Source organism: Archocentrus centrarchus, unplaced genomic scaffold, assembly GCF_007364275.1.
Source record: "Archocentrus centrarchus isolate MPI-CPG fArcCen1 unplaced genomic scaffold, fArcCen1 scaffold_30_ctg1, whole genome shotgun sequence".
Taxonomy (NCBI): Eukaryota; Metazoa; Chordata; class Actinopteri; order Cichliformes; family Cichlidae; genus Archocentrus; species Archocentrus centrarchus.
The window spans coordinates 2,289,114-2,312,343 of NW_022060259.1; the positions used below are offsets into that span (position 1 = coordinate 2,289,114).

At 44.0% G+C, this 23,230-nt stretch overlaps 1 protein-coding gene across 1 annotated transcript in view; it reads left to right on the forward strand.

Moving 5' to 3' along the window:
- The window catches only part of sez6l (seizure related 6 homolog (mouse)-like), a 90,865-nt gene that overhangs the window by 19,647 nt on the left and 47,988 nt on the right, over window positions 1-23,230 (forward strand). The window lies entirely within an intron of this gene.

The following is a 23,230-nucleotide window of genomic DNA, read 5'->3' on the forward strand; positions in this document are numbered from 1 at the left end:
TTACCTTATAATATAATGTGCCTTGAGGCACCTGTGTTGGTGCTATATAATTCAAATTGAACTGAATTGAATTTCTTGGCGGATTCTGATTTTTTTCTAAGTGTGACCTGCTGATACTGATTTTTGCTGATTGTGATTTTCTTCCTCAGAGCTTTAACTGACAGCATGTACAAACAAAAATTAACATTAATCATCACGCTTCTCTTTTCCCTTCATCCCCATAATTTTCCTCATAACTGCTTTGATCCTTTGCTCATACTGAGGCTGCTAGTTTCTGGATGCTGTGGATAGCTTTAGCTTTAGCCACTTTTCCTCTGGTAGCTTTTGTCTAATTTAATGGTCGACCTTAAATTGACCCACGATCACTTTGGCTAACTTTCTGTCTTCATTCACAGTTAAATGTTTCATGCTAACGGCATGTTAAAGTGTGGCTGTGAGTGTGTTGCACATGCATAAAACCTGACTGTAATTGGATATTTGGGAGGCTGACCGGTCAGGTCTGAACTATGGCCAGTCAATGAGTGCATGTTTATTAGCATAGCTGGTAACATAAACACAGCTACATATAGAATTACTGGGCTAATACATTCATGTATGCTAGAATGAACAAAATGGGAAGTCATCTGTGGTCACGAGTGTCTAAAGCAGTGAAAGCACAGTAAGATTTTTGGTCCATGGAGAGTTGGAGCTGTCTCTTTCCTTTGGCATCACTCTCTTCCATCACTCTCTTTCCCTTCTCCTTCCTTCACCCTCCAGCCCACCCTGCTGCTAACTCGAGGCAGGCAGGAGTGTGAGGAGAGTTTCAATGACTTGCCTGCGAGTCTACTCACACTGCAATGTTTCTGCTTAGTTGAGCAGCTAACAAACATGTACACTTTAGCACACATGCACACACACATACGCACACACACATTTGTATTGCTGCTGCATACTTGTTAGAAACTTCATTGACTGTATTCATTCCCTAGCCATTCCCCCCCTGACATTTCCACTTAATCCTACCCTAATCTGAGCTCCTAAATCCACATCTAACTCTAAAGCAGCCCTGAAAAGAAGTAAAATTTTTCTGACTCTGGAATATTTTTTTCTTTCCCCTTTCTTTTTTGAGGACATTTAATCCCTGTGGGGATTAAATGTTTTCACATAAGAAGACGCGCAGAGTCCCAAAGCTTTTGCAGCAAAGAACACACGACTTTAAAACATTTCTACTTTTTGGCGTGTTCATTCTCACCGCAACTGCTTCCTCTTTCACACGCGGCAGCACGCCGCCTCCACGCCTCATTGACTTGATCATATACCAAGAGACATGCTCGCTCAGTGCGATGGCACTACTGCTTCTTTTGCTCAGGATCAGCTTGTTGCTATGACAAACATATTTATAAAATGTAATTGCTGATGTGAAATGTGAGGCTCAGCCATCCCACAAAGTCTTCATAGTCTTCTCTCTCACTGATGTCCATCTCTGCAAATACAGTTACAGTGTACAAAACTTAATTTTAATAAACTCGCCATCCTTTTCAAAGCTCTCGCCTTGTGTTGCGTTCGTTGTGTTGTCTAAATGAGCTGTAAGATTGGCAAGCACCTTCTGCGAGGCAAGCTAGATCTTTTTCATTTTTACCCAACTGTCAACAGCAGTAATCCTCAACATGAAGCTTGACCTGCTTTTGAATATCCTTGCAGACTTTGACATGGTGCTGCTTCAGTATTTCTCTTCAGCAACAGACCAGTACACAGTTACTGTGTGCAGTTTTACTGCTGCTTTAGTGTTTGTTATCCAAAGAGCTAAAGGCTGTTCTCTGTATTATTGAAGGCTCTTTACCTTACAGTATGAAACCCCTTGAGGCGACAGTTTGTTGTGATATGTTAACTTTGCGCTCTCTACCTCAGTCACTGAGATAAATATACTGTCAGCCAGCAAGTTGTTGGTGCAAGTTTGTTGTTTATTTAGCAAAATGAACTTTCCAGGGAGACGAGCTTAGCTTGGTTTTGTTGGTTCAGTCAGCCTGAGGTGGGGTGGCTGTAGCTCCAGAGGTAGCATTAATTGGAAGGCTGGCAGTTCGATTCCTGGCTGCTCCGTGGCTGCATGCCAAAGTTGCTCTCTGATGCGAGCGTTGGAGTATGTGTGAATGTTAGCTTAGATTCAGATGGAAGTGCTTGTATGAATGGGTGAATGTAAACGTGTTAGAGTCAGAGCAGAAAAGCGCTGGATAAGAACTAGTCCATTTACTGATGTCACATTTGTTCGTGATGAGGGAACATCGATCTGTTTACACAAGCTGGTTTGTTGATCTGAATCAATTATTTGAATCTCAAAAGTAACTAAAGCTTATGAAGTAAACAAATAATTTAGTGTTTGCCCCCAAAATGTGGTCTAGAAATGATCTTAAAATGAATGAATACACGTGCACCAAAACAGCACTGAAACCAGAACCAGGGAAACAAAAACTAACCAGAACTCTGTGAAGTGTCTTTAACACATGCCTTGCTTTAAGTTCACCTTTGCAAATAAAAGGACCAGCAAAACATTATTAGTTTATTTTTAAAACTTCAAAATGCATTGTTTTACACTTATAACTAGCATGCATGCTAACATTATATAATTATATTTACAATGACTTAAATAAAGACAATAATCTAAATGCTTGGTTACCTTTGGCTCACTCCAGGGACTGGAAGCAAGGATATCTGAGCCTCTGCTGTTTCAGTTTTGAGGATTTGCAGCTGGTGGATGAGACTGTACAAAGCGCATGAATCACAGTCTGTTGATGGGTATCACAGATAGAAAAATACACTTTCCTAGAATAACGCTTTGGCATTGTGCTGCAATTCAACTGGGAAATGTGTATATGTCTGAGCAATAGGTTTTATTGCCCATTAATCATATATGTTGGCCGTGGGAGAAACACAGAGGCACATCTTTAAAAGAGAGAGAAAAAGAGTCTATAATGATGGAAGAAAAGCAACGTCGAGCTGAGGATTAAAAGTTGACACAGAAGCAAATGGAGAGAGGGAAGCACAGCTGCACCACAGGCTGGTCATGATGGAGGAGGGAAGGGTAGGGTGGGGTGCCTGGGTGAGAGGAACGAGAGAGGATGGCGTGAAGGAGAACGAACCCACAGATGATGCCATCTGCTCAACTGAGCTGGTCATGCCTGGCTGCAGCAGCACCTGCTTAAACACCACACACACACACAGACACACAGAGTTAGGTTTCCACCACTTCAGAGGACATAACGTTACATCAGTTAACCTTACCCTAAATCTAAGCTCCCCCTCACCTTAAACCTTGAGCTTTTTTCGGGCAGGCTTTAAGCATTACCAGGTGGGGACGTGTGTGCTGTGCCCTCAAAAGAAAGTCCCACAATGTGACTGTATAAACAGCCTGATGTCCTCACAACATGAGCAATACAGTTAGCACACACACGCCAGCTGAGGCTCAGTGTTTATGACCCTGATGTTGAAGCATCATGTTTTAAGTCTTAAATAAAAAGCTGTGCAAATTTTTCACAGCTGTTGACAAGAATGAATCTCTCAGATCCATTAAGATATGCTTTAATTCAAACCATAAATCTAATCAGCTTATTATGATTTCTTTTATCTTTTTTTGCCTTTTTAATCATAGGACATGCAGTCGGTTGTGTAGAACTTGTGCTTTCCATTGATCACAGTAAATGTTGACACTGTGCTGCTGATCTGATTTTTGAACAAAACTGCTGGTTTTTCTTGGATTAATAACCTTGTAGGAGTCGGTGGAAGGAGACACGAGCAGGTATGTAGTCTCAGCTTTATTCGGTAAACTCACAACAACTAGAACTCCAAATATAACTCCCGCAAAAGGAGGAGTCAAGCCCTTTTATCCCAGGCCTCTCTCTCCCGCCTTTTCCCTATCTATTCCGGTCTCTCTCTTCGCAATAAGAGCTTGGGGCATTCTGGTGTGAAATGTGCATATATGTGGCCACCACACAGGCCCCCCCTGAACACACAGAATGGCAAACAATACAATAATAAAAACAGCAACCATTTTCAACTCAACATAGAAAAAATAAAATACCACATCAAGAGTATCTCCTAGGGGGTTTAACAAGGCGGCCGCTACGGCTGTGCTTGGCGACCACAGGTGGTGAAAACGAGGGAGGGGCATAGCCCCGACTACGGCGAGACTGCCCCCTCGCAGGGGAAAAAACAGCAGCTGGGGGCAGGTCCTCCGAGTGAGGCATAGAAACGGGAGGACGACCGCGGCGCGGAGGTTGGGCCAACTCAATAGGACCATCCGGAAACATGTGAGCAGGCTTAAGGCGATCCACTGAAACCCGCTCCTGACGACCTCCCAGCTCAACCAAAAAATCCTTAGTTCCCACCTCTAGCACACGGAATGGACTATCATAAGGAGGTCGAAGTGGAGAACGGTGCGCGTCATGGCGGATAAAAATGTACTTGGCAGACATCAGGTCCTTTGGCACATATGACTGTGGAAGGCAGTGATGCGCCGCTACTGGGGCCAAAAACCTATCATTCCCCGGGAAAACCGGCCCGCTCCTTTTGTCGGCCCCCGAAGCAGATGCACCAGGAAGGAATTCCCCTGGAACCCTCAAAGGCTGGCCCAGGACCAGCTCGGCTGAAGAAGACTGCAGGTCCTCCTTAGGTGTCGCACGCAGGCCCAGCAGGACCCAAGGAAGGCGGTCAACCCAGCTGCTGTCCACCAGCGCAGCCCATAAGGCAGCCTTCATGGTACGGTGGAACCTCTCGCAAAGGCCATTGGCCTGCGGGTGGTACGCGGTAGTGCGATGGAGTCTGACGCCAAGGTTCTCCGCCACAGCAGTCCACAGCTCAGACGTGAACTGAGGACCCCTGTCAGATGTCAAGTCAAGCGGTACGCCAAACCGAGATACCCAGGAGGAGACGAACGCACGAGCAACATCTGCTGAGGTGGTTGACGCCAAAGGAACTGCTTCAGGCCACCGAGTCGTCCTGTCCACCATTGTCAGGAGATGGGTGAAACCCCGGGAAGGGGGAAATGGACCTACCAGGTCTACATGGACATGTTCGAACCTTCTCTGGGGTATGGGAAAGTGCTCCAGAGGGGATTTGGTGTGTCGTTGCACTTTGGCGCGCTGACAAGCAACACATGAGGAAGCCCACGCCCTGACCTCTTTCCGGAGGCCGGGCCACACAAACTTGGCCCCTACCAACTTAACTGAGGCTTTAACTCCTGGGTGCGAAAGAGAATGAACTGCCTCAAAAACCCGCCGACGCCAGCAAGCAGGAACCAAGGGGCGAGGCCTGCCCAATGAGACGTCGCAAAGTAGGGTTACGCCACTATCCTGAAATGAGACATCTTCCAAACGCAAACTGGACTCGGCCACCTTAAAAGCCTGAATCTCCGTATCCGTAAGTTGGTCGGCAGCCATGGCAGAGTAGTCCACTCCCAAATGCACAGAACTAACCTGCGCCCTGGACAGACAGTCAGCCACCCGATTACACTTGCCGGCGACGTGCTGAATGTCAGTGGTAAACTCTGAAATAGCAGAAAGCTGCCGTTGCTGCCGTGCAGTCCATGGTTCTGAAACCTTTGCCATGGCAAATGTGAGAGGTTTGTGGTCTACAAAAGCGGTAAAGTCACGGCCCTCAAGCAGGAACCGGAAATGACGCGTCGCGAGAAAAAGGGCAAGGAGCTCCCTGTCAAACGTACTGTACTTTCTCTCCGCATCCCGAAGCTTCCTGCTAAAAAAGGCGAGGGGCTGCCAAGCACCACCCACCCATTGTTCGCACACGGCCCCGACTGCAAAATCGGAGGCATCGGTAGTAAGGGCAACAGGCGCCTCGGGAGACGGGTGGGCCAGCAGGGCAGCGTTGGCAAGAGCAGCTTTGGCACTGTCAAATGCCTGCACCCGCTCAGGTGTCCACTCTATCTCTTGGTTGCCTTTCTTGCCCTTAAGTGCATTGTACAGAGGGTGCATGAGGTGAGCAGCCCGGGGGATGAAACGGTTATAAAAGTTCACCATCCCCAAAAACTCCTGCAGGGGCTTCACTGAGGAAGGGCGCGGAAAAGCAGAAACCGCCTCCACCTTAGCGGGCAGGGGAAACGCCCCTTGGGGCGAAACGAGGTGTCCCAAAAACTCTATGGCCGGCAGACCGAACTGGCATTTAGCTGGATTCACAATCAAACCGTGCTCACTGAGACGCTCAAACAACTGGCGGAGGTGCACTGAATGCTCCGCGGCGGAAGGGCTGGCAACCAGTATGTCATCCAGATAGACGAACAAAAATGGCATACCACGCAAAACGGAGTCCATGAGGCGCTGAAACGTCTGTGCCGCGCCCTTCAGACCGAAGGGCATTCGCAAAAACTCGAAAAGGCCAAAAGGAGTGATAACCGCGGTCTTGGGCACATCACGCGGATGGACAGGAACCTGATGGTATCCCCTCACCAAATCCACCTTTGAAAAAATAGTTGCCCCCGCAAGATGAACCGAAAAATCTTGAATGTGGGGAACCGGGTACCTGTCATTAGTCGTCGCATTATTAAGGCGCCTAAAATCCCCACAAGGGCGCCACCCACCGTCAGCTTTAGGGACCATGTGCAACGGGGACGCCCACGGGCTGTTTGAGCGGCGCACAATACCAAGGCGCTCCATGTTTGCAAACTCCTCCCTGGCTATCGCTAACTTCGCGGCATCGAGACGGCGTGCACGCGCAAAAACCGGCGGACCCACAGTGGTAATGTAATGCTCCACACCATGTTTAGCTACGGCTGCAGAGAAGGTGGGAACCGTGAGGGTGGGAAACTCGGCAAGCAAACGCTGGTACTCATCACCTGTGGCAAGCATGTTAGCGAGGGGCAGGGGGCCAGGACTACCAAGTGTACAGGGGTAGGTATCAAAAGACACAGCATCTATCAAGCACCTATTAGCTACATCGACCAACAACCTGAAAGCACACAAGAAATCAGCGCCGAGTATAGGTACTGACACAGACGCTATCACAAAGTCCCAGTTAAACTGACGTCCCTTGAAACACACAGTCACCAACCTCATTCCATATGTGCGAATGGGGGTACCGTTCGCCGCGTCCAGCAGGGGTCCGTGACATTGTCCCAAGGCGTCCGCAGCTGAAGCCGGCATGATGCTACGCTGAGCACCCGAGTCCACAAGCAGACGGCGTCCCGAAGCAGTGTCCTCAATGAAGAGCAGCTTGTCCGAGCTGCCAGCGCACACAGCTGCTAGTGAGCACCGGCCCTCTCGTTTCCCTGGTGCTGGAAGGTACACGGCGGAATGCAGCGCTTCGCCTTCACTCCGAACCGGCGATGATAGAAGCAGAGCACGCTCTCCTTCCTCCGGCACTCTGCGACGGCGGCCACAGCACCAGCTTCTCTCGTCTCCGCCCCTTGTAGAGCCGCACTCGGTAAAAGTGCATGCACACCGGAACGCCTGGATGCCAGCAAAATCTTGTCCGCCTCTTCAGCTAGCCCGCGGTAATCCTTGGCCCGTATCAGAGCGGAGCTGGCTAGCGCGGTGCGCACGGGAGGGGGGAGCTGGCGCAGGAACAGATGCGTAAGGAGAAACGAAGCGTCGCCCGGGCCGAGCAGAGCCAGCATGTGCTCCATCAGCTCGGAGGGTTTACCATCTCCCAAGCCATTCAGGGACAACAGGCGATCAGCCCGCTCTTCGTCTGAAAGCTGATAAATCCGCAGCAGGTTCTCCTTCAGTGCTCCATACTTGTTAGCAGGCGGCGGGTCCCGGAGCAGTCCCATCAGCCGGCGGGTAGAAGCAGAGTCCAGCGCCGCGACGACATGGTAATACTTGGTGTCGTCTGAGGTGATCCCGCGGAGGTGAAACTGGGCCTCCACATGCTGGAACCAAGGCTCTGGATCGTGCTGCCAGAACTCCGGGAGCTTGACCGTGGCCGCAAAAATAGCGGGAGAAACGGCGGCGGCTGGTGAGGAAACAGCGGCCGCGGCCGTTGAGCTGTCGTCAGCAGACATGTTCTTTAGTCGGGGTCACCAATGTAGGAGTCGGTGGAAGGAGACACGAGCAGGTATGTAGTCTCAGCTTTATTCGGTAAACTCACAACAACTAGAACTCCAAATATAACTCCCGCAAAAGGAGGAGTCAAGCCCTTTTATCCCAGGCCTCTCTCTCCCGCCTTTTCCAGATCTATTCCGGTCTCTCTCTTCGCAATAAGAGCTTGGGGCATTCTGGTGTGAAATGTGCATATATGTGGCCACCACAACCTACTGTTTTGAAACTTTTTTTTAATGCAGTCCAGAGTTCCTAAATGGAAAATGTCTCTGGCCTGACACACTGCTTAAAGGTACTTTTGGTAACTTCTTTATGCAAAATTTAATTGTTAATTTTTTTGGAAGTTGGTGCTGGTGGTGACTCGGATTGCTCTTTGGGTGATTAAGTAATTGTTTGTTTACTAGAATTCCCGTCCTTCCAAATTAGTAGTGCTTCCGTTTCTTCTTCTGTTGGACCGGCAGGCTGGACGCCGCTTTGCTGCATGGTTATTAGGCTGTGTTCATAAATAGCATAGGTGCAACTGAGAGACGCAGACACCTGCTAGTTAATACAAAATCATAAACTAATGAATCACTAGAATTTTACTCAACAAACCTAAACACAATTGTGGATGTTTGTACGACACAGCAGGCCAAATTATTTGTTAGATAATTCCAATAACATTATGCAAAAAATACCAACAGCACAAACATGGCCCAGTTGATAATCTCAAAATGCTGGAGGTGAGGCCTGTAGCAGGCTGAATGGACTGGTACTCACTTAGCACCTTTGGACTCACTTTGAGCACTCAAAGCACTTTATGTAGTTCTCATTCACCAATCACACACACAGACATTCAAACAGTGCTTTAGCTATACCTAAGCACTTTTAGCTAACATTCACACACACACACACACACACACACACACACACACACACACACACACACACACACACACACACACACACACACACTCTGATGGATGCATCGGGAGCAACTTGGGGTTAAGTATATTGCCCAAGGATACTTTGACATGTCTTGACTTTAAAATATAAACCACCTTAGGAGACTGTTTGTTGTGATTTGGTGCTATATAAAAAAAAAATTGAATTACATTGAATGTAATTGATTGATCCACCAACCTTATATGTTAGACCTGAGCCCCACCGAAGATCCAGCCACCTCACCTGAGTCATAACCACCCCATCTGTGCAACAGCCACTACAGTTCACTGTGTTAGGATGCCTATCAATCAATTTCAATTTTATTTATATGGTAAATGGACTAGCTCTTATATAGCGCTTTTCTACTCAGTATGAGCACTCAAAGTGCTATTACAACATGTTTACATTCACCCATGCACTCCCATTCATACAAGCACTTCCATGTTTTGCTAAGCTAAGTGCTTTTTTAATTAACTATCATTCATACACATTCACACTCCGACAGGACGGTCGGAAAGCAACTTGGGGTTAAGTATCTTGCCCAAGGATACATTGGCATGTAGCCTGGAGTAGCCAGGAATCGAACCGCTGACCTTCTGATCAGTAGGTGACCTGCTCTACCTACTGAGCTACAGCCACCCCAATTCATACAAGCACTTCCATGTTTTGCTAAGCTAAGTGCTTTTTTAATTAACTATCATATATGGCCAAATCACAACAAATAGTTATCTCAAGGTGCTTTATATGTAAAACGCCCCGTATGTGCAATCACTTGGTGACAGTGGGAAGAAAAACTCTTTTGTAGCGGTAGAACCAGGCTCAGGGAGGGGCAGTCATCTGCTGTGAGGGGCTGAGGGGAGAGAGGCAGAGATTAATAATAACTAATAATTAAATACAGAGTGGAGTATAAACAGAGTGAAAAGAGGTGAATGAAAAGAAACACTGCAACATGGGAAACCCCCAGAAGCCTAGATCTACAGTATAGCAGCATAACTAAGGGATGGTTTAGAGTCACCTGATCCAGCCTAATCTTAAAAATAGAGAGGGTGTCTGTCTCCTGAATCCAAGCTGGGAGCTGGTTCCACAGAAGAGGGGCCTGAAAGCTGAAGGCTCTGCCTCCCATTCTACTCTTAAGTATCCTAGGAACCACAAGTAAGCCAGCAGTCTGAGAGCGAAGTGCTCTATTGGGGTGATATGGGACTATGAGGTCTTTGAGATAAGATGGGGCCTGATTATTCAAGACCTTGTATGTGAGGAGAAGGATTTTAAATTCTATTCTAGATTTAACAGGGAGCCAATGAAGAGAAGCCAATATGGGAGAAATATGCTCTCTCTTTCATAAATATCCTTCAATGCACATATTTGTTTAATATGTGCATTGAAGGACATATCCTGGTCAAAAATGACTCCAAGATTTCTCACAGTGTTACTGGAGGCCAAAGTAATGCCATCCAGAGTAAGTATCTGGTTTGACACCATGTTTCTAAGATTTGTGGGGCCGAGTACAAGAATTTCAGTTATATCTGAATTTAGAAGCAGGAAATTAGAGGTCATCCAGGCCTTAATGTCTTTAAGACATTCCTGCAGTTTAACTAATTGATATGTGTCATCTGGCTTCATTGATAGGTAAAGCTGAGTATCATCTGCATAACAATGAAAATGTATGCAGTGCTTTCTAATGATACTGCCTAAGGGAAGCATGTATAATGTAAGTAGAATTGGTCCTAGCACAGAACCCTGTGGAACTCCATAATTAACCTTAGTGTGTGAAGAAGACTCCCCATGGCAATCAGAGCAGACAAGCCCCTAACTTTAAACCTTCTGGCCCAGTTTCCCGTACAGGGATTAAGTCTAATCCTGGACTAAATATTTTATCCTATTGTGGTCTTCATTGACTTTTTCCTTTTAGTCTAGGACCATGCTGAATCCATGAACGGGAAACTGGCCATCTAAGTATACCAGTAGAAAAAATTGTATCCCCATCCAGCTGTTATGAAGAGGTATCTATCTACAGAGAGCCAAACAGTTTTTTGTACCAGGCTATAATCATTGTTTTTCATGTGTTTCAGTTGGGCATTTGAACATGATCGTCGACAGGCACTGACTTGCAGTCACCACTACAGGAACTGTAGTTTTTTCTTTTTTGCACTTCCACACTGTGCAGTTTTCATCCGAGGAGCTTGCTGCTTGGTTTCAGTAAGTGGGAGGTAGCTTAGGAGGTAGAGCAGGTCATCTGCTGATCAGAAGGTTGAAGGTTCAATCTCTGACTGCTGTAGTCTGCATACCAAAGCATCCTTGGACAAGATACTGAAGCCCAAGTTCATTGGGGTGTGAATGTTAGATAGAAAGTGCTTAGCTGTAGAAATAGGTGACTGAGACACTGTGACTGTTGTATAAAGCACTTTGAGTGCTCGTAGAGTAGAAAGGTGCTATATAAGAACCAGTCTATTCTCTATGTGTTCAACATTTAGATTAGCTCACAGTGAAACTGTGCAATGTGATTCTCTAAAAGTGCACATTCACAACAGAAAATATTACAACTGTTTTCAAGAACAAATTCTGTGTTGCTGGCATGTCTTCTCCTCTTAAGAACTTATCCAATCAAGCAGGTTTAATTAACTGTCTGAGCCTCTGCTATTCTGCATCATTAGCTGAAGGATGTTGTCATTTAATCCTTAAACTCTGTGAAAATAAGTTTTTAGTAATCAAAGCATTAATGTAACCAACATTAGGAATTATAATTTTTATTCCTTCATGTAAGAAATGTAAAAATGCATTCTTCCAAATATGATAGGATAATCAGTTTTAATTAGGCTGTGTAAGATAATGACATTGTGTATATAAGTGTAAGTCATTTGTCTGCTAATGAGCTTTTTTGCATTTTAAATGTGTCAGTATGTGTGTGAGTGAGATGGTTGTAGAGAAGAGATCACCCACTCACATGCTCAGCTTTGCTGAGGTCATCGTTGGCTGGTTCAATAGCTGCTTTGCTTCCACTTTCAGGTCATTTCACTGGCTGACCCCAGTGCAGTTTAAGCGATGATTTGAAGATAACATCACTCAGTGTGTGTCTATGTGTTCGTGTGTGAATGTGTGTGCTAGCACTCTTCAGTTCTCCCACAGGAAAACATAAAATCAGTGCGGTGTGCTTACTCTGTGCCTCAAACGCAGACACATATGAGGTGACACAAGCTTCACATTTTCACTGCAATGGTTTTGTTAGAAGTGAGTCGTCAGTAATTTAAACAAAGGTACACTGATGGTCTTAGTTACACTCCCAACACAGGTGAGATCTGGAAATGCACGGCAAGATTACTTTAAGAGGAAGATCGAGTGGGGATGTAAACAGATGATCAGACAGGTTAAAAACAAACCTCTGGATCAAACAATATCTGTCCCCGTTATACAGAGGAGCTTATATACCATTGTTGGAAGAACATGAGAGCTCCAGGTGCTGATCCAGCTTCTCCAGATCCATATCTAATCAGACATTCACAGGATGACCCAGAACAAACCAATTCAGCGTGGCCCTAATCCTGCAACCACCAGGACCCAAAGATCCCTGCCAGAGTACCAGTGCCACAGCACAGTAGGTCCCTGGTCTGTTCACCATCCCTGGCAGGTGGTTTGAATGTTCATGTATTTTCCCATGCTTTCACATAATATCCCTGGTATTATTCTTGTGTTATAGCAAGCAGGTGAGTCCATAGATTTGTTGGCGCAGTGAAAAATGCTTTTTAATAAGTGCCTTATCATTTTAAAGCAAAGGTGAAAACCAAGCGCCTATGCAGCCAGTGTCATCTGTCATCTGTTCTGACAGCCACGAAGACCTGCTGGAACTATTTGAGATTTCAGTCAGGTGTCAAGTTAGAATTTGTTAAAATTTGTACATATTTAGATTTTTTAATCTTAGCACAGGTATGGTTATTTACTAACTAGAACCACATATCTTAAAAAGACAAGCAGTGGTTTCCTCACCCAGCTAAATCAACAGCCAGCCTAGTATAAGCATTTAAAAATAAAAATATTCATCTGTTTTTCTTACTGGCTGCTGTGCTGCTGGCCTGGTTGCTGTTGAGGTGGTCCTTATTATTGAGCTGCTACAGTGATGTTCTTGTGGCTTTACTGTGACTGAGAGACTCACAGCACACATGGCAAATTTGGCACATGTGCAAAAGATTTTGTCAGCATCAAGTCTAATGATGTGTAACCACACCTTTAAATGTTTAGTTCTCTCCACCAGCATCCCTGAGAGCAGGATCTGTGTGTGTGTTTGTGTGTCTGTGTGTACTGCTAAATCTGAGAGAGAGACCTTTACCCCGCCCCTCGTCCCTGAGAGAGAACAGCCAAAATTGAGCTGTTGCCTCACTGCTTTGTTGCCAAATTGGATATTTTACAGTAGCAATGCTTCCCATCTCTCAGCAATTACTTTGATGAATTCAATTCATTTCGGTTTTATTTATATAACACCAAATCACAGCAAACAGTCACCTCAACAAGGTTTATATTGTGAGGTAAAGACCCTGTTACCCTATGAACCACAAGTAAGCCTGAGAGCAAAGTGCTCTGTTGGGGTGATACGGGACTATGAGGTCTTTGAGATAAGATGGGGCCTGATTATTCAAGACCTTGTTCAGTGCTATATTAGCTCATAGGAAAGAAAGCCAAAAACACAAAATTACAAACCCAAGTTGGAATAACCTGAAAATATCCCTAATTTGATTTATGCCACCAGCAGTTTCCTGAAACAATGTGCCTGGAAAACCCGTCATTTCTGGACCTGTTCTACAACCAACCTGCATTTTTACTGCAGCCAAAACTACGAGAGCCTGTGAAGAATTCAGCTGAAGACAGCTGAGAGTGTGTGTGTGTGTGTGTGTGTTTATCACAGTGAGTCTCCATGGGGAACAGACATGGTAGACAGGGAATGTATTCCAGATATTGTTGCTGCCAGTCTCGGGTATGATAAAGCACTTTAAACAGCCACCAGCTCCTAGAATACAAATTAAAGAGAGCAGAAAGATGAGCTTTATTTCAGCAGAGTGGTTCAGGCTGCGACGAGCTCCAAAATATACACACACGAAACCACAAAGGAGCCCATCGCTATTGTTGTCAGGTTTCCCTTTTTTTTCAGCCTTGCTCAAACCTTTTCTCGACATAGTTTTGCAGTCTCAGAGCTGATTGTGTTAGAGTGTCAGTGAAAGTGTGCAGTCACTGAGGATCATTGAATTCTAGCTTCATCTCCTCATTCTGTCGTGAGCACAGCCGTCCCTCCTTTGTCAAACAATCAGACTCACAGTCACCCCTGTTTTCCTCGTGCAGTGAAGTCGCTGCTAGTTAAATTGTGAGAGGCACTTAACTTTACACAGCCAGCCTCTAAATGTTGCAAATAGGGTGATGTGGAGAGCACTGCTTCAGAATCGTGAACTTAAGTCTACCGGAATATATTAGCAGAGCGAGTATTGCACCTTCAAATGGAGGCGAGGCAGCGAGCAAGAAGGAGTCTAATGAAATTTCTGGAGTCTGATTTTCATGGCTTCAGTCATCCAAACTGATAACAAATCAAATCAACAACTGATGTATCGCCCTTCACTTCTGCCACCGTTCATTTCCTGCATCGTCATTAAGGTCAAACCTGCAGCAACGCAACAGTGCTGCACTCCCACACTGACGCTTTATCCACTCGTGCATGGTGCGGCAAACAGGTGTGTGAGTCTCTTTGTAAATGATTAGGAGGACAGGACCAATAACCCCAATCGTTCTCTCCACCTCACCTCTCAGAGTTTGGTTGTCTTTTGAGGGGATTTCTAATTAACCACTCAGAATCAGGTTGCCAGACAATTCTGAAAGATTTCTGTGTTGGTGTTTTTAATTTCCCACATGACTTAATTCATGTGCAGTAAAAATCTTCTGAGTCATCTTCATCAGATGAATCAAAGTGAAACATCCACCAGCATCTTAGTTCTGGTTTGTTCCTCACCAGCTTCAGTTATTTTTAATGACAAAATATAACAAGAGAACTGTGATGCTTAAAGCTAAAAACAAAATGAAACAGCGCTCAGTAGAAGTGAAAGAGACAGTCTGTATCAGACAAAGCTTGAATTGAAGCTAAAGAGGAGACCTGGGCTGGTTATGAATTACTCTCTTTAATATCGGTCTGAAGTGAAAAGCATTGCAGCCGTGTGTCCTTGCTGCAGAATGTGTTCCATTACTGTAACGCTGAGCTGAACGCTTGTGGCTTCAGCAATGCCAGTCTAGACAGGAAAGCACAAAGGCTTGTTTTTGTGATGGATCGGGCTGTTTGAAGACTCAGAATCAATAAAACTGTCTCAGTGCTGATGTCTCGAAACACACACACAGCTGTCTGAAGCACATGTTCTAATTTTCAACTAAACTTTAGTCAAAGACCAACAAGTGGCCCCTTACATCCCATCACTGTGATCGAGAGGTCGCCCAGGTGTCACCGCACCCCGGAGAGTCCCTCACAACTTATGTCCCAGCTACAGTACGGCCTTTGAAATATCAAAGCTTTCCCAGAAGAAAAGGCATATCTTATCACACACCACCCATGACCTTTCATGCTACTGCACATGTGACCTTTCACAGCAGATAAATTTATTATTTGATGGACATGCTCGCTCTCATGGCCTTTATAACATAATGCTAATATGAAGAAAGCCAAGATAATTATGGGATGGTGTTAGTGATCAGTTTGTACAGAAAACTAGAAAACGCTCTATATGGGCCAGAAACCATTCTAATAATGTAATAACACCTACATTTATGGCTCTATTGTGAATGGGTGAATCAGATCCTTGCTAGTTATGCTATGCTTGTAGTTTATCATTTCATTTTCATCTTATTACAAAGTATCATTTTTATTTTGTTTTCTCTGTTTTGGTTAACTAAAATGTGTTTATAATATTGACTGAGAAGTATTTTAGCACATTTTATTGTCTTTTTTGAGAGGACAGCCCCAGCTGTGACTGATAAGAGGTAAATATCAGCAGGTACTGGTGAAGTAAAAATTACAGCAGCTTGATTTTATGCATATGTGAGTGTGTGAGGAGCGCAGATCCTGGCAGGAACTTTTCCATCCCAGCCATGGTGACAATCCCCCCTTATTAGGTTTAAATCATTTAATCTGCTGAGTGCTTCTTTCTTTGCCCCGGCTGTGTCCTCTGACCTTTCCTGCTCAGTGTTCAGAGAGGTGGTGCACTGCTGCTGCTGCTCTTTGTTGCTTTTCTGATAATAGTATTAATGCTGGGCTTCCAGTGGTTATGGTGGCTGCTTGGAATGGGGTAAAAATCTGCAACCGTCTGATAACAATTTAAATGAGATTTAAAGATTTTAAAGCACACAAGACCTGAGTGATGAAGCGCCACAAAAATCTATTTTTATTAAATCACTAAGTTCTTCTCCGTGTACTGAGTGACAAGTCTCTTGGCTGACAATCTCTTCAGACAGCTGAATGCCCCATCAAACTATAGCTGTCAGATAGTAAATGTCACAGCACAGTTCCCTCAAACAAACCTCAGAAAGTGCCACAAATCTGTCAGCCCTCATCAACATGGTTATTGTCTACACACTGGATTTTAGTCATGAAAACTGGGATTGAGGAAAACTGGTTAAAACACAGTCTGTGCTTTAATGGACTTCACAACATCTGGCCTTTAATTATTCATCCAGGGACTGAACCAGATGACTTGGTTGTAGAGCAGCTACGGAAGCTGTTTCTTGGAAATGTGACAGGAAATTAATTATACAATATATTCAGCAGACTTTGGTTTTTAAAGCAGCCAAAACCCCAAACTACTGATCGCTCCTGATTTCCACTGTTTCACGGGAGGTTCAGCAGATCAAACTCACGGCCACACTTTGAACTCCTCGTGATTTTGGTCAGGAAACTTTCCACGTGACCTATCTGTATTCACACACCTCTCATTAGATATCATTGTTTAGATAGTTCAAAGTCAGGTGATGCCCCTCCTCGCTAGAAATAAGGTAATTGGGAGTGGAACAACAAAATAATGGCATGGTGACTGCTTACTCACTGGAGCCCAATTATCGACAAAGCAGCAGCCACCCATGGACCTTCTACAACAGTCTGTCGACACTACAAAGCTAAGCTAACGACACGTGTGCTGTTCAGGTACCAAACTGTCTTTACTTAATCCGAGCTGTCACCTGAACGAAGCTGCTGCTTCAGGAGAGATTCTTCCACAATTCTGGTTTCCTATTTTATTTTCTTTGATCATCATCAATATGACACAGAAAGTGGGACCATCACACTGCACTGACTTTTACACCAAATGATTAGACTTGTTTCAGGGTCTTTATTGTCTCAGTGAGGGATTTCATCTTTTTCAGCTCAAGCCCCTCCTTCATTGCTTATGCGAAGCTGCACAAGTTTAAATCAGAGCCTCTTTTCACTCAAAAAAATACATCCAGTCATTGGTGTTTACTCCGCTGAGACGTTCTTTTACTCAAAGTTTTCATATTTTAACAGCGCCGAGTTCAGATGAAACTGCATGTTTTAAGAATTCTTGTTTTCTTTGTTTCTCAAGGTCCGTGTTTGAAGACCAAACCGAGCGAAATGTTTCTGTTTGTTGTTCGAGATCTCTGTGCTCATCAATTCACAACAGGAATTTAACTCCATCCCAGACTCACCCTGTGTGTAACAGGCAGTTTGTGATTAACGTGGTCAACACGATTATCGTGGTCATTAATAAAAGTATTATTGTTATTTTTTTTTTGAGGGGGGGGGTATCTGCTATTTTACAAACTTTAAGATATTTTGTGTGCAATTAACAATATTAATTCATCATCTCTTTAAATTAAAGTTATTAACTATACATTACAACTAACTTTAGAGATAGCTGATTGATTAGCAATTACTTTTAAAAATAGCTTAAAATGACCATTTAACCAAACACGTGCTGTACTGTGTTAAAGAGATGTTAACTTAAAATGAACCAGGGCCAGATTAAAGTTACTGTCATGTAACTTACATGTAATAACACTTTGTACCATTTCCATAACTCCTGTTAGGAGTATAACTCATATAGAAGGCAAGGCCACATCTCTGTATGTGCTGGCTTTAGATACCAGAGGTGGCAAAAGGAGAGACACTTAAGCACAAGTGCAGGTACTTGTGTTAAACAAATACTTGGTAAAAGTAGAAATACTGATTCAGCCTCTTTACTCAATAAAAGTGATGAAGTACAGGCTCTAAAATGTACTGAAAGTATGAAGCAACGAGCAGCTTTGAAGAGGAAATTTCTACCAGCTATTTTTTCCCAATCTAACTAAACCTCATGCCATATTAATATCATTATAAAACAGTATTAATACAAGGGAATGCAGACTTTATTTCAACTTGAATTTTAATGAATGTACTCAGCTTGAACATCAATAATGTAAAATACAAGCAGAGAAAACAAAATGAATTTTTTAAAAATTGTTTTTGCTGTTGTCTACATTGTAGATATATTTTTTTTTAATAATTTTTCTCCACACGTAAACAGAGAAATGAGTTTAGTCAGAGGTTAACGTGGGATTCAACAGGTCAGCACGGGGCAAGAATCACTTCCATGTTGAGCTTCAGTGGAGTTTGTGCACAGGCTGTGATCAGCTGAGCTGTGCTGCTGCTCTTTGTGGATTTAACCAACAAGATATCTGCAGATGAGCTGTTTTCAACCTTTAGGCAGTGTAAAGCTAGCGCCAGGGAGGAATGCAGTGAATGAATCTAATAAGCATCATCACCTTACATTTAATTTGTTGTCTGCAGCCCCTGATGTAACCTGACACTGACCATGAACACCACAGCTGCTCTGCACCAACACAAACTTCACCACCATGCTGCAGCTAACCAGTGCAGGATTTTTCACAATTTAAAACAAGCATAACTTCAACAACACATCATGTATTGATTGAATATCTGTTCAAAACACTGCCATTGAATGAGGACTTCCAGTTTATCACATGTCACTGAGCAGTCATTACCTTTAAAAGTGTCCTCTTTCTTACATCTTCATGCATCTCTGAGTGAAGTTATCGCTCACTCTTTTCTCTCCCTGGATTTACAGCATCTGTAACTTTAGCAAACACACTCTGTGTCACAAACTGCACGCAAACAGTTTGTGTAGTTGCTGATATTTGTTGAGTTGTTAGACTAAGATAAGAAATAAGATAAACTATCTTTATTGTCCTTTCACAGTACAATGAAATTTTGTTGGAGCCATCCTCCAGGTGCTGAATAATAAATACAAGATAGAAGTAAGAAGTATAAATAAAATAAAATAAATAACAATCTGGTATTTACAGTGAGTAGAGGTAGTATGATGCAGTATGATTACAATAAGCGACAGTATAAATGGTTTATTTACAGCTGAGTGCAGAGTGCTAAAGTGGTGCAGTGGATAGTCTGTTGGGTTTGATATGGTTCGTGTTCAGTAGTGTAACAGCTCTGTGGTAAAAGCTGTTCCTCAGTCTTGAGGTCCGGGCGTAAAGTGTCCTGTGTCCTCCCAGAAGGCAGGGCGGTGCAGGGGCATGTGCTGCCCCTGATTATGGCTGTGACCCACCTGGTGCAGCGGGTCCTGTATATGTCCTCTAGTCTGGGGAGCTGGGCGCCGGTGATCCTCTCAGCAGTCTTGATGATGCTCTGGAGAGCTTTCCTGTGGTCTGCAGTGCAGCCAGAGTACCACACTGAGATACAGTGTGTGAGGACCGACTCGATGGCTGACCTGTAGAAGCTCACCAGCAGCTGATGAGGGAGTCACGCTCTCTTCAAACACCTCAGGAAGTGAAGCTTCTGGAGACCTTTCTTGGCCGCTGTTGACGGTCCAGGTCCAGGCTGATGTTGACCCCAAAGTACTTGATGCTCTGCACGACCTCCACTCTCTCACTGCTGACTGTGATTGATGGACGAGGGGCCTCAGTCTCCTACCATGAGAATGTAAGGAGCAGAAATTACAGATATTTATGTAAAAATGTAGTAAAAGTTGTCAGAAAAATAAACGCTCAAGTAACGTACAGATACCTGAAAACTCTGCAGTAACAAAATATTTGTACTTTGGTACTACTCACCTCTGGAAGACAACTCTATTATGACTTTAGGCATACACATACATTATGGAGGGCAGTTTATGTGGGGCTCCACCAGCAGATGTATACCTGGGTCATCTCAGTCATTCCTCGGTTCGACAGCAGTGCTTCACCGAGGCTCACTCGTCTCCTTTAGGGAACATATGGTGTAGTCATAGCATTTTGTTCCCTGTTTGTCAGTTCATTTGGTACTGCACATATAATATGAGAGGGATATACACACCCTACAGAGCAGCCACTGAACTGGAGTGGGACCACCAGCAACCTGATGATAGAAGCAGCAGAAAGGACAGAACAACACACAGCTGTCATGTCCAAAAATAGAACCAAAAGAAAGTGATGACCACCCAGGTGCAGCATAAATATCACCCACAGAAACCCTGTTAGATAGTGCCCATGACCTTTTCATGCCCTTGGTCTAATGTGCCCTCACATCATGAGGCAAAGGGAAACCATTGTAATCTAGAGAGATCCCGATCCAGTGAGAGAGCCTCTAGACAGCTTTACCTGGATAGCAGGAAAGCAGACAAACAGCAGGTCAAATAAATGTACGCTCTCAGTGCAGTCAAGTGTTTGTGGAACGTGCACAGGACACAAGGAAAGCAGCCTGTTCTTCTCTGCCGATGCAAAAGGAGGGGGGCAGAAACTCACAAGCTCAACAGCCACAGATCTAAAGGTTGAGGGTAAATACGCAGCATTTGGGGTTAGTATGACCTTGAAGCCATCTGAAGGGAACAGTGCAAGGGAAGGATGCACAGAAAAGGTATGAAGGTAAATAGACATGAGCACTCAAAACATTTTCTTACTACAAGCCTCATTCACACACACATTCAGACAAATGCTTTTTCTATACTGTACCTAAGCACCTTGTCTAACAGTTGTGCACACTGACTCTTCGATAGATGCATTGAGGGCAACTCTGGGTTCAGTATCTTGCCCAAGGATACTTCAACAGTCAGATTGGAGGAGCCGGAAATCAAACCACCGACTTTGTAATTGGTGGATGATCCACTCCACTGCTAGAGCCACAGCCACTCCAAGGTCACTCACTTTACAGAAGACAGTGCAAGAAGCAATGCTGTCTGTATGAAAGAAATTTCCACTGAATGGGTCAAATGGGGGGGTACGAAGGGGCTCCAGCAGCAAAGTTAAATCCCATGAGGGGAATTTGGCTCTAACCTCAGGCTCATTCCAGGGCTTGTTTGCCAATTATTAAATTAATTTTGAGTCTCTAAAAATGGGGGTCAGTCTATAAAAATGGCTGTAATTCATGAACAGTTAATATAATGCTTTTGTTAAAGCCCTTTAGTGAAAGCTGCACTTCAGTCACATCATAATTGTTTGATCTGAAATCCACTGTGGTGGTTGTACTGAGGCAAAATTACAAAAATGTTTTATTGTCCAAAAATGGACGTAATTGTAGAAAAGTGGCCAATAGTTCCAAGTATTTAATGTGCTTTTCGCACACACTGTGCTGTGGTCCACACTCCACAGTCTTTGTTCATCACATTGTGAAAAAACAAACCTAACCCCTCACAACAAAATGCAACACAAACTTCTAACTCAGAATTAGCACTCTGCTAACTGGAGTGTTGGCGGCTAATGCCACCAAAGGCAGTTAAAGTCATTTCATGCTGGCAGACAGCAGAGCTCAGGACCTGTGGGATACCTGTGACTGGGGGATACACAGTTTGCATACGCAGGGCCTCACATACAGTACTGTGAAAAAGTATTTGCCCCTCTACCACCACCACCCCTTCACGGATTAATTTTTTTATGTCACTTTTTCATGATTAAGCTCATCAAAGAAATTTGAATATTATACAAAGATAACCTGATTTAATGCAAAATGCAGTTTTTAAAAGGTGAATTCATTTATTAAGAGATAAAGCCATCCATAACCACTGTGCTTCCATTTTAAAAACAGCTTGTGAAAAAGGGAGCAGCCAAAGGTAGCTGCACTGAAATGAAATATTGAGCATTGCTCAAATAACTGTTGATCAATGCTTCCTGGCATACACACCACCTCTAATGCTAATGATTATTTCAGAGAGTGGTATGAGGTTATTTGTCTTATATTATGATTAAAGCCACAACTCTAACTGTAACCCAAGAAACATTGTTCTTAAAAAATAAATGAGAGCTTTTACTTTGGGAAGCAGGGGCGCCAATTTTGCCAAGACTTACTAACCTTCAATCAAAGCCACAGGTGAGCAGGTGTAGTGGGTGTACTCTGCCTTCAGAGTGCACGGCTCATACAGTACATAATGACTGACTTACCTGTAACTCACACTGGCAAGTGAATAGTTATTTTCTCATTTTCCCAAAGAGGGAAGTGAAGTTTTGACATCAATGCCATTGTTGTCAGGCCATCGTTTGTTGAGGACCATTTGGCTGTGATAAAAGCTGGCAGTGAAGCTGGGGGGTGCAGTCCTCTGCAATGCTTTCAGCAGCCATAATAAAAACGATCAGGCATGACAAACATCATTTCCTAATCAAGTGAATTTCAACTTCTGATGCTGTTTAAAAATCCGGCGATTGTTCAAAGCTACATCTGTTAAATATGTGCGTATTATAATGTGTTCTTCCTACAGCGATCCCACAGTCAGTGAAATCACTGCCATTTGATTTTTGTGATATTGCAAACAGGATCAGGCTGAGTTTGAAGGATATTTGGCAGAGATGATGTTTTAGTACGTCTGGATCTCTGTCATTATATTGTTGGACAGACTTTGGCAAAAAATGGATTGTCTCAGATTCCTTCGAGTTTATTTGTAAAATGTTCTATTCAGGCCGTGTCATAGCCACATTCCTAAATACACAGGGTCAAAGGTTAAACCTGCAGTACATGGACAAAAGTACAGGGTCAGTACTTTCTTTCCAGTGGAAACCCATACCAGGAACCTCCCGTCCCACACTGTTAATGCCAGAGAAGGGTTGGAACTGGAACTTTCAGAAAGCAGTAATCAATTTTTTGTATATGTTGGGTTCTGCATCAGGAGCAAAAGTGTTCAGTATCTTTAGAAATGTGTGTGCGTGTGTGTGTGTCTGTGTGTTTTGACAGCTGCTGCTGTGTAGCTGTCTAAATAATCACAAGCTGTGAAAGTGGAAATGAGTTTCTTGATGGTGGTGGTGCGGCACGTTAAGCATAATGCAGGTACATCTAGAGCTCTTTTTTCCTT